The sequence below is a fragment of the Rhinoderma darwinii genome, assembly GCF_050947455.1.
Source record: "Rhinoderma darwinii isolate aRhiDar2 chromosome 5 unlocalized genomic scaffold, aRhiDar2.hap1 SUPER_5_unloc_9, whole genome shotgun sequence".
In the NCBI taxonomy this organism is placed as follows: Eukaryota; Metazoa; Chordata; class Amphibia; order Anura; family Rhinodermatidae; genus Rhinoderma; species Rhinoderma darwinii.
This window is the reverse complement of record NW_027461822.1, coordinates 285793-300622: the sequence shown is the minus strand read 5'-3', so window position 1 is coordinate 300622 and position 14830 is coordinate 285793. Positions and strand designations below refer to the sequence as shown.

The following is a 14830-nucleotide window of genomic DNA, read 5'->3' as shown; positions in this document are numbered from 1 at the left end:
ACTATTTCCTGGGAATACCACGGATGGAGCAATCCAGGAAGCCTGGCGCCTTATGAACTGCTTTAAGGACGCTATATGGTTCGCCAGGAACCGTCTGATTTTGCGGAGAGAGAGTGTGTCCGTCCAGGACTGCCGCAGGCTGATCCACAGCCTGCTCAGAGACTATTCCACCTGGGACAGCCCGGACGTCGATGAGGAAGAGGACTGATACTCCCCTTCCCCCCACTCTCCCTTCTTGTGTGTTGTCTTTCAATAAAGCTTCGGGCCTGTGATTTCCCCCTTCCCTATCCCCTCCTACCCACTCCCCTATCCCATCACTTGTCTGTAATGCTTTGTTGTTTGGCTTTAGTGAATGCAAGAATGTTAGTGTAGCATGTGGTGTAATGTATAGCATAGGCTAGCCTGTACTGTGTATTATACTGTCATGTTATGTTTGACGACTGTTATTATTTATTATTTGCTGCTTCATGGCTTGCGCTGCGTCGCAGTAATGTTTGTATGATGACGATTGATTGTCAATAAAGCAATTTTCAATCAAAAAAAAAAAATCTGTTCTTATCAGTTTAATATCTGATACGTCCCCTATCTGGGGACCATATATTAAATGGATTTTTAGAACAGGGAGATGGAAATAGAGCTTGCTCTGTCCACTCCACGCATTGACCTGGTATTGCAGTATTTCCAGGACCGGTGCACCCTTCCCTTATGTGTTGACTAAAATCAGATTCCAAAAGTGCTATTTGTGTTTGCTATTGTTTTTGTCTTTCTGATGGGATCTCCCCTTTTAATCCCATTATTTCAACACCTGTTGGACAATGCATTTGTACAGTCATGTGTGATAATGAGCTCATTTATTAAATGCAATTAATTAATACATTGCCACCTCTTGTTGTGTGTGTGTGTGTGTGTGTGTGTGTGTGTGTGTGTCTTCTGTGTTTCTGTGTTTCCGGCATTTCACATTGGAACAGCTCATTCACCTTCCTTGTCTTCTCTCCGCCCTCCCTTTTAGGTAGGTTAAAGAGCTGCACCTGAGCCAGCCACTGATTGATTGATGCAGCACCACAGTCAAATAGTGGAGTGGAGTAGGGGGAACAGCAAACAGCCATTAAAGCAGCCCGCCCGCCACAATGGACCTACCTGTGTACACTAGATGGATGTGATGGAATGTACTGTCGTCCCTACATTTCCAAGAAGAAGTAAGAATTGCAGTTGCAACAAACCCTTGCTTGCCTACAAAGAGAGCAGCAATTTGGATTTGTTACTATGTTACCTGGAAGAATAACAAACTGTGCAAGGATGGAGGTTGTAGGAGCAAAGAGAAGTTGTCTGTAAAGTTGGTGGATGCCTATTTTCCATTTTGCAGTCCCTTGTCTCCCTCTTGTGGCCTCCTGGAGGCAAATAAATGTGCAAAAAAAAGACAGCCTGGCGGCCGGCTGTTGCAGTGTTGCCCTCTCAGGCAACACTGAGTGACTGACTGAGCCGCACCGTCTTATATAAAGTTCAGACGGAACTTTGCACGTGTCATAGTGGAGCCCTCAGGATTCCAGAGCCAGCTTTCTGACATCATAATGGGGCCTGCCTCAGAGATAGATAAAAGCCTGGGCCCAGGCAGTGTTGGTCAGTGCTGCTCAGCAGGCAGCACTGGACTGGACTGGACTGGATTACAGCTGATACAAGGTGTGAAGGAACAAGGGGTGGCTGTGGGCATGCACTTGCTGCCGCTGCCAGTGTTTATCTGCATGGCAGGAGGGCATTTGGGCGTTGCCAGGAAGGCGTTTTTATGTAGATTCCTCCTCTTTCAGCACTGCATTGTGGTGCAAGCAAAAGAAGCAAATCCTGTGTAGCTTCCTCTCCGGCCTTTATTCACCTCCCTCCCGCTTAGTAGCTGTAAATGTGTGTGAGCCTGCAGGGCCCCATGGAATTGCCTAGGAGTAGGCTGAATCAATCGCTGCAAGGGGTGAACAGCAGTATGGGACAGGCTCGGGCAAGGCAAGGGCCGCTCGGGTTATCGCTTCTCGGCCTTTTGGCTAAGATCAAGTGTAGTATCTGTTCTTATCAGTTTAATATCTGATACGTCCCCTATCTGGGGACCATATATTAAATGGATTTTTAGAACAGGGAGATGGAAATAGAGCTTGCTCTGTCCACTCCACGCATTGACCTGGTATTGCAGTATTTCCAGGACCGGTGCACCCTTCCCTTATGTGTTGACTAAAATCAGATTCCAAAAGTGCTATTTGTGTTTGCTATTGTTTTTGTCTTTCTGATGGGATCTCCCCTTTTAATCCCATTATTTCAACACCTGTTGGACAATGCATTTGTACAGTCATGTGTGATAATGAGCTCATTTATTAAATGCAATTAATTAATACATTGCCACCTCTTGTTGTGTGTGTGTGTGTGTGTGTGTGTGTGTGTGTGTGTGTGTGTGTGTGTGTGTGTGTGTGTGTGTGTGTGTGTGTCTTCTGTGTTTCTGTGTTTCCGGCATTTCACATTGGAACAGCTCATTCACCTTCCTTGTCTTCTCTCCGCCCTCCCTTTTAGGTAGGTTAAAGAGCTGCACCTGAGCCAGCCACTGATTGATTGATGCAGCACCACAGTCAAATAGTGGAGTGGAGTAGGGGGAACAGCAAACAGCCATTAAAGCAGCCCGCCCGCCACAATGGACCTACCTGTGTACACTAGATGGATGTGATGGAATGTACTGTCGTCCCTACATTTCCAAGAAGAAGTAAGAATTGCAGTTGCAACAAACCCTTGCTTGCCTACAAAGAGAGCAGCAATTTGGATTTGTTACTATGTTACCTGGAAGAATAACAAACTGTGCAAGGATGGAGGTTGTAGGAGCAAAGAGAAGTTGTCTGTAAAGTTGGTGGATGCCTATTTTCCATTTTGCAGTCCCTTGTCTCCCTCTTGTGGCCTCCTGGAGGCAAATAAATGTGCAAAAAAAAGACAGCCTGGCGGCCGGCTGTTGCAGTGTTGCCCTCTCAGGCAACACTGAGTGACTGACTGAGCCGCACCGTCTTATATAAAGTTCAGACGGAACTTTGCACGTGTCATAGTGGAGCCCTCAGGATTCCAGAGCCAGCTTTCTGACATCATAATGGGGCCTGCCTCAGAGATAGATAAAAGCCTGGGCCCAGGCAGTGTTGGTCAGTGCTGCTCAGCAGGCAGCACTGGACTGGACTGGACTGGATTACAGCTGATACAAGGTGTGAAGGAACAAGGGGTGGCTGTGGGCATGCACTTGCTGCCGCTGCCAGTGTTTATCTGCATGGCAGGAGGGCATTTGGGCGTTGCCAGGAAGGCGTTTTTATGTAGATTCCTCCTCTTTCAGCACTGCATTGTGGTGCAAGCAAAAGAAGCAAATCCTGTGTAGCTTCCTCTCCGGCCTTTATTCACCTCCCTCCCGCTTAGTAGCTGTAAATGTGTGTGAGCCTGCAGGGCCCCATGGAATTGCCTAGGAGTAGGCTGAATCAATCGCTGCAAGGGGTGAACAGCAGTATGGGACAGGCTCGGGCAAGGCAAGGGCCGCTCGGGTTATCGCTTCTCGGCCTTTTGGCTAAGATCAAGTGTAGTATCTGTTCTTATCAGTTTAATATCTGATACGTCCCCTATCTGGGGACCATATATTAAATGGATTTTTAGAACAGGGAGATGGAAATAGAGCTTGCTCTGTCCACTCCACGCATTGACCTGGTATTGCAGTATTTCCAGGACCGGTGCACCCTTCCCTTATGTGTTGACTAAAATCAGATTCCAAAAGTGCTATTTGTGTTTGCTATTGTTTTTGTCTTTCTGATGGGATCTCCCCTTTTAATCCCATTATTTCAACACCTGTTGGACAATGCATTTGTACAGTCATGTGTGATAATGAGCTCATTTATTAAATGCAATTAATTAATACATTGCCACCTCTTGTTGTGTGTGTGTGTGTGTGTGTGTGTGTGTGTGTGTGTCTTCTGTGTTTCTGTGTTTCCGGCATTTCACATTGGAACAGCTCATTCACCTTCCTTGTCTTCTCTCCGCCCTCCCTTTTAGGTAGGTTAAAGAGCTGCACCTGAGCCAGCCACTGATTGATTGATGCAGCACCACAGTCAAATAGTGGAGTGGAGTAGGGGGAACAGCAAACAGCCATTAAAGCAGCCCGCCCGCCACAATGGACCTACCTGTGTACACTAGATGGATGTGATGGAATGTACTGTCGTCCCTACATTTCCAAGAAGAAGTAAGAATTGCAGTTGCAACAAACCCTTGCTTGCCTACAAAGAGAGCAGCAATTTGGATTTGTTACTATGTTACCTGGAAGAATAACAAACTGTGCAAGGATGGAGGTTGTAGGAGCAAAGAGAAGTTGTCTGTAAAGTTGGTGGATGCCTATTTTCCATTTTGCAGTCCCTTGTCTCCCTCTTGTGGCCTCCTGGAGGCAAATAAATGTGCAAAAAAAAGACAGCCTGGCGGCCGGCTGTTGCAGTGTTGCCCTCTCAGGCAACACTGAGTGACTGACTGAGCCGCACCGTCTTATATAAAGTTCAGACGGAACTTTGCACGTGTCATAGTGGAGCCCTCAGGATTCCAGAGCCAGCTTTCTGACATCATAATGGGGCCTGCCTCAGAGATAGATAAAAGCCTGGGCCCAGGCAGTGTTGGTCAGTGCTGCTCAGCAGGCAGCACTGGACTGGACTGGACTGGATTACAGCTGATACAAGGTGTGAAGGAACAAGGGGTGGCTGTGGGCATGCACTTGCTGCCGCTGCCAGTGTTTATCTGCATGGCAGGAGGGCATTTGGGCGTTGCCAGGAAGGCGTTTTTATGTAGATTCCTCCTCTTTCAGCACTGCATTGTGGTGCAAGCAAAAGAAGCAAATCCTGTGTAGCTTCCTCTCCGGCCTTTATTCACCTCCCTCCCGCTTAGTAGCTGTAAATGTGTGTGAGCCTGCAGGGCCCCATGGAATTGCCTAGGAGTAGGCTGAATCAATCGCTGCAAGGGGTGAACAGCAGTATGGGACAGGCTCGGGCAAGGCAAGGGCCGCTCGGGTTATCGCTTCTCGGCCTTTTGGCTAAGATCAAGTGTAGTATCTGTTCTTATCAGTTTAATATCTGATACGTCCCCTATCTGGGGACCATATATTAAATGGATTTTTAGAACAGGGAGATGGAAATAGAGCTTGCTCTGTCCACTCCACGCATTGACCTGGTATTGCAGTATTTCCAGGACCGGTGCACCCTTCCCTTATGTGTTGACTAAAATCAGATTCCAAAAGTGCTATTTGTGTTTGCTATTGTTTTTGTCTTTCTGATGGGATCTCCCCTTTTAATCCCATTATTTCAACACCTGTTGGACAATGCATTTGTACAGTCATGTGTGATAATGAGCTCATTTATTAAATGCAATTAATTAATACATTGCCACCTCTTGTTGTGTGTGTGTGTGTGTGTGTGTGTGTGTGTGTGTGTGTGTGTGTGTGTGTGTGTGTGTGTGTGTGTGTGTGTGTCTTCTGTGTTTCTGTGTTTCCGGCATTTCACATTGGAACAGCTCATTCACCTTCCTTGTCTTCTCTCCGCCCTCCCTTTTAGGTAGGTTAAAGAGCTGCACCTGAGCCAGCCACTGATTGATTGATGCAGCACCACAGTCAAATAGTGGAGTGGAGTAGGGGGAACAGCAAACAGCCATTAAAGCAGCCCGCCCGCCACAATGGACCTACCTGTGTACACTAGATGGATGTGATGGAATGTACTGTCGTCCCTACATTTCCAAGAAGAAGTAAGAATTGCAGTTGCAACAAACCCTTGCTTGCCTACAAAGAGAGCAGCAATTTGGATTTGTTACTATGTTACCTGGAAGAATAACAAACTGTGCAAGGATGGAGGTTGTAGGAGCAAAGAGAAGTTGTCTGTAAAGTTGGTGGATGCCTATTTTCCATTTTGCAGTCCCTTGTCTCCCTCTTGTGGCCTCCTGGAGGCAAATAAATGTGCAAAAAAAAGACAGCCTGGCGGCCGGCTGTTGCAGTGTTGCCCTCTCAGGCAACACTGAGTGACTGACTGAGCCGCACCGTCTTATATAAAGTTCAGACGGAACTTTGCACGTGTCATAGTGGAGCCCTCAGGATTCCAGAGCCAGCTTTCTGACATCATAATGGGGCCTGCCTCAGAGATAGATAAAAGCCTGGGCCCAGGCAGTGTTGGTCAGTGCTGCTCAGCAGGCAGCACTGGACTGGACTGGACTGGATTACAGCTGATACAAGGTGTGAAGGAACAAGGGGTGGCTGTGGGCATGCACTTGCTGCCGCTGCCAGTGTTTATCTGCATGGCAGGAGGGCATTTGGGCGTTGCCAGGAAGGCGTTTTTATGTAGATTCCTCCTCTTTCAGCACTGCATTGTGGTGCAAGCAAAAGAAGCAAATCCTGTGTAGCTTCCTCTCCGGCCTTTATTCACCTCCCTCCCGCTTAGTAGCTGTAAATGTGTGTGAGCCTGCAGGGCCCCATGGAATTGCCTAGGAGTAGGCTGAATCAATCGCTGCAAGGGGTGAACAGCAGTATGGGACAGGCTCGGGCAAGGCAAGGGCCGCTCGGGTTATCGCTTCTCGGCCTTTTGGCTAAGATCAAGTGTAGTATCTGTTCTTATCAGTTTAATATCTGATACGTCCCCTATCTGGGGACCATATATTAAATGGATTTTTAGAACAGGGAGATGGAAATAGAGCTTGCTCTGTCCACTCCACGCATTGACCTGGTATTGCAGTATTTCCAGGACCGGTGCACCCTTCCCTTATGTGTTGACTAAAATCAGATTCCAAAAGTGCTATTTGTGTTTGCTATTGTTTTTGTCTTTCTGATGGGATCTCCCCTTTTAATCCCATTATTTCAACACCTGTTGGACAATGCATTTGTACAGTCATGTGTGATAATGAGCTCATTTATTAAATGCAATTAATTAATACATTGCCACCTCTTGTTGTGTGTGTGTGTGTGTGTGTGTGTGTGTGTGTGTGTGTGTGTGTGTGTGTGTGTGTGTGTGTGTGTGTGTGTGTCTTCTGTGTTTCTGTGTTTCCGGCATTTCACATTGGAACAGCTCATTCACCTTCCTTGTCTTCTCTCCGCCCTCCCTTTTAGGTAGGTTAAAGAGCTGCACCTGAGCCAGCCACTGATTGATTGATGCAGCACCACAGTCAAATAGTGGAGTGGAGTAGGGGGAACAGCAAACAGCCATTAAAGCAGCCCGCCCGCCACAATGGACCTACCTGTGTACACTAGATGGATGTGATGGAATGTACTGTCGTCCCTACATTTCCAAGAAGAAGTAAGAATTGCAGTTGCAACAAACCCTTGCTTGCCTACAAAGAGAGCAGCAATTTGGATTTGTTACTATGTTACCTGGAAGAATAACAAACTGTGCAAGGATGGAGGTTGTAGGAGCAAAGAGAAGTTGTCTGTAAAGTTGGTGGATGCCTATTTTCCATTTTGCAGTCCCTTGTCTCCCTCTTGTGGCCTCCTGGAGGCAAATAAATGTGCAAAAAAAAGACAGCCTGGCGGCCGGCTGTTGCAGTGTTGCCCTCTCAGGCAACACTGAGTGACTGACTGAGCCGCACCGTCTTATATAAAGTTCAGACGGAACTTTGCACGTGTCATAGTGGAGCCCTCAGGATTCCAGAGCCAGCTTTCTGACATCATAATGGGGCCTGCCTCAGAGATAGATAAAAGCCTGGGCCCAGGCAGTGTTGGTCAGTGCTGCTCAGCAGGCAGCACTGGACTGGACTGGACTGGATTACAGCTGATACAAGGTGTGAAGGAACAAGGGGTGGCTGTGGGCATGCACTTGCTGCCGCTGCCAGTGTTTATCTGCATGGCAGGAGGGCATTTGGGCGTTGCCAGGAAGGCGTTTTTATGTAGATTCCTCCTCTTTCAGCACTGCATTGTGGTGCAAGCAAAAGAAGCAAATCCTGTGTAGCTTCCTCTCCGGCCTTTATTCACCTCCCTCCCGCTTAGTAGCTGTAAATGTGTGTGAGCCTGCAGGGCCCCATGGAATTGCCTAGGAGTAGGCTGAATCAATCGCTGCAAGGGGTGAACAGCAGTATGGGACAGGCTCGGGCAAGGCAAGGGCCGCTCGGGTTATCGCTTCTCGGCCTTTTGGCTAAGATCAAGTGTAGTATCTGTTCTTATCAGTTTAATATCTGATACGTCCCCTATCTGGGGACCATATATTAAATGGATTTTTAGAACAGGGAGATGGAAATAGAGCTTGCTCTGTCCACTCCACGCATTGACCTGGTATTGCAGTATTTCCAGGACCGGTGCACCCTTCCCTTATGTGTTGACTAAAATCAGATTCCAAAAGTGCTATTTGTGTTTGCTATTGTTTTTGTCTTTCTGATGGGATCTCCCCTTTTAATCCCATTATTTCAACACCTGTTGGACAATGCATTTGTACAGTCATGTGTGATAATGAGCTCATTTATTAAATGCAATTAATTAATACATTGCCACCTCTTGTTGTGTGTGTGTGTGTGTGTGTGTGTGTGTGTGTGTGTGTGTGTGTGTGTGTGTGTGTGTGTGTGTGTGTGTGTGTCTTCTGTGTTTCTGTGTTTCCGGCATTTCACATTGGAACAGCTCATTCACCTTCCTTGTCTTCTCTCCGCCCTCCCTTTTAGGTAGGTTAAAGAGCTGCACCTGAGCCAGCCACTGATTGATTGATGCAGCACCACAGTCAAATAGTGGAGTGGAGTAGGGGGAACAGCAAACAGCCATTAAAGCAGCCCGCCCGCCACAATGGACCTACCTGTGTACACTAGATGGATGTGATGGAATGTACTGTCGTCCCTACATTTCCAAGAAGAAGTAAGAATTGCAGTTGCAACAAACCCTTGCTTGCCTACAAAGAGAGCAGCAATTTGGATTTGTTACTATGTTACCTGGAAGAATAACAAACTGTGCAAGGATGGAGGTTGTAGGAGCAAAGAGAAGTTGTCTGTAAAGTTGGTGGATGCCTATTTTCCATTTTGCAGTCCCTTGTCTCCCTCTTGTGGCCTCCTGGAGGCAAATAAATGTGCAAAAAAAAGACAGCCTGGCGGCCGGCTGTTGCAGTGTTGCCCTCTCAGGCAACACTGAGTGACTGACTGAGCCGCACCGTCTTATATAAAGTTCAGACGGAACTTTGCACGTGTCATAGTGGAGCCCTCAGGATTCCAGAGCCAGCTTTCTGACATCATAATGGGGCCTGCCTCAGAGATAGATAAAAGCCTGGGCCCAGGCAGTGTTGGTCAGTGCTGCTCAGCAGGCAGCACTGGACTGGACTGGACTGGATTACAGCTGATACAAGGTGTGAAGGAACAAGGGGTGGCTGTGGGCATGCACTTGCTGCCGCTGCCAGTGTTTATCTGCATGGCAGGAGGGCATTTGGGCGTTGCCAGGAAGGCGTTTTTATGTAGATTCCTCCTCTTTCAGCACTGCATTGTGGTGCAAGCAAAAGAAGCAAATCCTGTGTAGCTTCCTCTCCGGCCTTTATTCACCTCCCTCCCGCTTAGTAGCTGTAAATGTGTGTGAGCCTGCAGGGCCCCATGGAATTGCCTAGGAGTAGGCTGAATCAATCGCTGCAAGGGGTGAACAGCAGTATGGGACAGGCTCGGGCAAGGCAAGGGCCGCTCGGGTTATCGCTTCTCGGCCTTTTGGCTAAGATCAAGTGTAGTATCTGTTCTTATCAGTTTAATATCTGATACGTCCCCTATCTGGGGACCATATATTAAATGGATTTTTAGAACAGGGAGATGGAAATAGAGCTTGCTCTGTCCACTCCACGCATTGACCTGGTATTGCAGTATTTCCAGGACCGGTGCACCCTTCCCTTATGTGTTGACTAAAATCAGATTCCAAAAGTGCTATTTGTGTTTGCTATTGTTTTTGTCTTTCTGATGGGATCTCCCCTTTTAATCCCATTATTTCAACACCTGTTGGACAATGCATTTGTACAGTCATGTGTGATAATGAGCTCATTTATTAAATGCAATTAATTAATACATTGCCACCTCTTGTTGTGTGTGTGTGTGTGTGTGTGTGTGTGTGTGTGTGTGTGTGTGTGTGTGTGTGTGTGTGTGTGTGTGTGTGTGTCTTCTGTGTTTCTGTGTTTCCGGCATTTCACATTGGAACAGCTCATTCACCTTCCTTGTCTTCTCTCCGCCCTCCCTTTTAGGTAGGTTAAAGAGCTGCACCTGAGCCAGCCACTGATTGATTGATGCAGCACCACAGTCAAATAGTGGAGTGGAGTAGGGGGAACAGCAAACAGCCATTAAAGCAGCCCGCCCGCCACAATGGACCTACCTGTGTACACTAGATGGATGTGATGGAATGTACTGTCGTCCCTACATTTCCAAGAAGAAGTAAGAATTGCAGTTGCAACAAACCCTTGCTTGCCTACAAAGAGAGCAGCAATTTGGATTTGTTACTATGTTACCTGGAAGAATAACAAACTGTGCAAGGATGGAGGTTGTAGGAGCAAAGAGAAGTTGTCTGTAAAGTTGGTGGATGCCTATTTTCCATTTTGCAGTCCCTTGTCTCCCTCTTGTGGCCTCCTGGAGGCAAATAAATGTGCAAAAAAAAGACAGCCTGGCGGCCGGCTGTTGCAGTGTTGCCCTCTCAGGCAACACTGAGTGACTGACTGAGCCGCACCGTCTTATATAAAGTTCAGACGGAACTTTGCACGTGTCATAGTGGAGCCCTCAGGATTCCAGAGCCAGCTTTCTGACATCATAATGGGGCCTGCCTCAGAGATAGATAAAAGCCTGGGCCCAGGCAGTGTTGGTCAGTGCTGCTCAGCAGGCAGCACTGGACTGGACTGGACTGGATTACAGCTGATACAAGGTGTGAAGGAACAAGGGGTGGCTGTGGGCATGCACTTGCTGCCGCTGCCAGTGTTTATCTGCATGGCAGGAGGGCATTTGGGCGTTGCCAGGAAGGCGTTTTTATGTAGATTCCTCCTCTTTCAGCACTGCATTGTGGTGCAAGCAAAAGAAGCAAATCCTGTGTAGCTTCCTCTCCGGCCTTTATTCACCTCCCTCCCGCTTAGTAGCTGTAAATGTGTGTGAGCCTGCAGGGCCCCATGGAATTGCCTAGGAGTAGGCTGAATCAATCGCTGCAAGGGGTGAACAGCAGTATGGGACAGGCTCGGGCAAGGCAAGGGCCGCTCGGGTTATCGCTTCTCGGCCTTTTGGCTAAGATCAAGTGTAGTATCTGTTCTTATCAGTTTAATATCTGATACGTCCCCTATCTGGGGACCATATATTAAATGGATTTTTAGAACAGGGAGATGGAAATAGAGCTTGCTCTGTCCACTCCACGCATTGACCTGGTATTGCAGTATTTCCAGGACCGGTGCACCCTTCCCTTATGTGTTGACTAAAATCAGATTCCAAAAGTGCTATTTGTGTTTGCTATTGTTTTTGTCTTTCTGATGGGATCTCCCCTTTTAATCCCATTATTTCAACACCTGTTGGACAATGCATTTGTACAGTCATGTGTGATAATGAGCTCATTTATTAAATGCAATTAATTAATACATTGCCACCTCTTGTTGTGTGTGTGTGTGTGTGTGTGTGTGTGTGTGTGTGTGTGTCTTCTGTGTTTCTGTGTTTCCGGCATTTCACATTGGAACAGCTCATTCACCTTCCTTGTCTTCTCTCCGCCCTCCCTTTTAGGTAGGTTAAAGAGCTGCACCTGAGCCAGCCACTGATTGATTGATGCAGCACCACAGTCAAATAGTGGAGTGGAGTAGGGGGAACAGCAAACAGCCATTAAAGCAGCCCGCCCGCCACAATGGACCTACCTGTGTACACTAGATGGATGTGATGGAATGTACTGTCGTCCCTACATTTCCAAGAAGAAGTAAGAATTGCAGTTGCAACAAACCCTTGCTTGCCTACAAAGAGAGCAGCAATTTGGATTTGTTACTATGTTACCTGGAAGAATAACAAACTGTGCAAGGATGGAGGTTGTAGGAGCAAAGAGAAGTTGTCTGTAAAGTTGGTGGATGCCTATTTTCCATTTTGCAGTCCCTTGTCTCCCTCTTGTGGCCTCCTGGAGGCAAATAAATGTGCAAAAAAAAGACAGCCTGGCGGCCGGCTGTTGCAGTGTTGCCCTCTCAGGCAACACTGAGTGACTGACTGAGCCGCACCGTCTTATATAAAGTTCAGACGGAACTTTGCACGTGTCATAGTGGAGCCCTCAGGATTCCAGAGCCAGCTTTCTGACATCATAATGGGGCCTGCCTCAGAGATAGATAAAAGCCTGGGCCCAGGCAGTGTTGGTCAGTGCTGCTCAGCAGGCAGCACTGGACTGGACTGGACTGGATTACAGCTGATACAAGGTGTGAAGGAACAAGGGGTGGCTGTGGGCATGCACTTGCTGCCGCTGCCAGTGTTTATCTGCATGGCAGGAGGGCATTTGGGCGTTGCCAGGAAGGCGTTTTTATGTAGATTCCTCCTCTTTCAGCACTGCATTGTGGTGCAAGCAAAAGAAGCAAATCCTGTGTAGCTTCCTCTCCGGCCTTTATTCACCTCCCTCCCGCTTAGTAGCTGTAAATGTGTGTGAGCCTGCAGGGCCCCATGGAATTGCCTAGGAGTAGGCTGAATCAATCGCTGCAAGGGGTGAACAGCAGTATGGGACAGGCTCGGGCAAGGCAAGGGCCGCTCGGGTTATCGCTTCTCGGCCTTTTGGCTAAGATCAAGTGTAGTATCTGTTCTTATCAGTTTAATATCTGATACGTCCCCTATCTGGGGACCATATATTAAATGGATTTTTAGAACAGGGAGATGGAAATAGAGCTTGCTCTGTCCACTCCACGCATTGACCTGGTATTGCAGTATTTCCAGGACCGGTGCACCCTTCCCTTATGTGTTGACTAAAATCAGATTCCAAAAGTGCTATTTGTGTTTGCTATTGTTTTTGTCTTTCTGATGGGATCTCCCCTTTTAATCCCATTATTTCAACACCTGTTGGACAATGCATTTGTACAGTCATGTGTGATAATGAGCTCATTTATTAAATGCAATTAATTAATACATTGCCACCTCTTGTTGTGTGTGTGTGTGTGTGTGTGTGTGTGTGTGTGTGTGTGTGTGTGTGTGTGTGTGTGTGTGTGTGTGTGTGTGTCTTCTGTGTTTCTGTGTTTCCGGCATTTCACATTGGAACAGCTCATTCACCTTCCTTGTCTTCTCTCCGCCCTCCCTTTTAGGTAGGTTAAAGAGCTGCACCTGAGCCAGCCACTGATTGATTGATGCAGCACCACAGTCAAATAGTGGAGTGGAGTAGGGGGAACAGCAAACAGCCATTAAAGCAGCCCGCCCGCCACAATGGACCTACCTGTGTACACTAGATGGATGTGATGGAATGTACTGTCGTCCCTACATTTCCAAGAAGAAGTAAGAATTGCAGTTGCAACAAACCCTTGCTTGCCTACAAAGAGAGCAGCAATTTGGATTTGTTACTATGTTACCTGGAAGAATAACAAACTGTGCAAGGATGGAGGTTGTAGGAGCAAAGAGAAGTTGTCTGTAAAGTTGGTGGATGCCTATTTTCCATTTTGCAGTCCCTTGTCTCCCTCTTGTGGCCTCCTGGAGGCAAATAAATGTGCAAAAAAAAGACAGCCTGGCGGCCGGCTGTTGCAGTGTTGCCCTCTCAGGCAACACTGAGTGACTGACTGAGCCGCACCGTCTTATATAAAGTTCAGACGGAACTTTGCACGTGTCATAGTGGAGCCCTCAGGATTCCAGAGCCAGCTTTCTGACATCATAATGGGGCCTGCCTCAGAGATAGATAAAAGCCTGGGCCCAGGCAGTGTTGGTCAGTGCTGCTCAGCAGGCAGCACTGGACTGGACTGGACTGGATTACAGCTGATACAAGGTGTGAAGGAACAAGGGGTGGCTGTGGGCATGCACTTGCTGCCGCTGCCAGTGTTTATCTGCATGGCAGGAGGGCATTTGGGCGTTGCCAGGAAGGCGTTTTTATGTAGATTCCTCCTCTTTCAGCACTGCATTGTGGTGCAAGCAAAAGAAGCAAATCCTGTGTAGCTTCCTCTCCGGCCTTTATTCACCTCCCTCCCGCTTAGTAGCTGTAAATGTGTGTGAGCCTGCAGGGCCCCATGGAATTGCCTAGGAGTAGGCTGAATCAATCGCTGCAAGGGGTGAACAGCAGTATGGGACAGGCTCGGGCAAGGCAAGGGCCGCTCGGGTTATCGCTTCTCGGCCTTTTGGCTAAGATCAAGTGTAGTATCTGTTCTTATCAGTTTAATATCTGATACGTCCCCTATCTGGGGACCATATATTAAATGGATTTTTAGAACAGGGAGATGGAAATAGAGCTTGCTCCCTGGTATTGCAGTATTTCCAGGACCGGTGCACCCTTCCCTTATGTGTTGACTAAAATCAGATTCCAAAAGTGCTATTTGTGTTTGCTATTGTTTTTGTCTTTCTGATGGGATCTCCCCTTTTAATCCCATTATTTCAACACCTGTGTGACAATGCATTTGTACAGTCATGTGTGATAATGAGCTCATTTATTAAATGCAATTAATTAATACATTGCCACCTCTTGTTGTGTGTGTGTGTGTGTGTGTGTGTGTGTGTGTGTGTGTGTGTGTGTGTGTGTGTGTGTGTGTGTGTGTCTTCTGTGTTTCTGTGTTTCCGGCATTTCACATTGGAACAGCTCATTCACCTTCCTTGTCTTCTCTCCGCCCTCCCTTTTAGGTAGGTTAAAGAGCTGCACCTGAGCCAGCCACTGATTGATTGATGCAGCACCACAGTCAAATAGTGGAGTGGAGTAGGGGGAACAGCAAACAGCCATTAAAGC

At 47.5% G+C, this 14830-nt stretch overlaps 8 non-coding genes and 2 pseudogenes across 8 annotated transcripts; all 10 read left to right on the top strand.

Annotated features, from left to right (window-relative positions):
- The first annotated feature begins 522 nt into the window (after nt 1-522).
- LOC142697813 (U2 spliceosomal RNA) lies at nt 523-701 on the top strand (annotated as a pseudogene).
- Nucleotides 702-2007: 1306 nt separating this feature from the next.
- On the top strand, nt 2008-2198 carry LOC142697744 (U2 spliceosomal RNA). Its single transcript, XR_012865505.1, has one exon. It is a non-coding gene; the product is annotated as a U2 spliceosomal RNA (small nuclear RNA).
- Nucleotides 2199-3542: 1344 nt separating this feature from the next.
- LOC142697743 (U2 spliceosomal RNA) lies at nt 3543-3733 on the top strand. Its single transcript, XR_012865504.1, has one exon. It is a non-coding gene; the product is annotated as a U2 spliceosomal RNA (small nuclear RNA).
- Nucleotides 3734-5039: 1306 nt separating this feature from the next.
- Nucleotides 5040-5230, top strand: LOC142697742 (U2 spliceosomal RNA). Its single transcript, XR_012865503.1, has one exon. It is a non-coding gene; the product is annotated as a U2 spliceosomal RNA (small nuclear RNA).
- Nucleotides 5231-6574: 1344 nt separating this feature from the next.
- LOC142697741 (U2 spliceosomal RNA) lies at nt 6575-6765 on the top strand. Its single transcript, XR_012865502.1, has one exon. It is a non-coding gene; the product is annotated as a U2 spliceosomal RNA (small nuclear RNA).
- A 1344-nt stretch (nt 6766-8109) lies between these two features.
- Nucleotides 8110-8300, top strand: LOC142697740 (U2 spliceosomal RNA). The gene has a single exon (XR_012865501.1). It is a non-coding gene; the product is annotated as a U2 spliceosomal RNA (small nuclear RNA).
- Nucleotides 8301-9644: 1344 nt separating this feature from the next.
- Nucleotides 9645-9835, top strand: LOC142697737 (U2 spliceosomal RNA). Its single transcript, XR_012865499.1, has one exon. It is a non-coding gene; the product is annotated as a U2 spliceosomal RNA (small nuclear RNA).
- A 1344-nt stretch (nt 9836-11179) lies between these two features.
- Nucleotides 11180-11370, top strand: LOC142697736 (U2 spliceosomal RNA). Its single transcript, XR_012865498.1, has one exon. It is a non-coding gene; the product is annotated as a U2 spliceosomal RNA (small nuclear RNA).
- A 1310-nt stretch (nt 11371-12680) lies between these two features.
- LOC142697735 (U2 spliceosomal RNA) lies at nt 12681-12871 on the top strand. The gene has a single exon (XR_012865497.1). It is a non-coding gene; the product is annotated as a U2 spliceosomal RNA (small nuclear RNA).
- A 1344-nt stretch (nt 12872-14215) lies between these two features.
- LOC142697794 (U2 spliceosomal RNA) lies at nt 14216-14387 on the top strand (annotated as a pseudogene).
- The last annotated feature ends 443 nt before the right edge of the window (nt 14388-14830 follow it).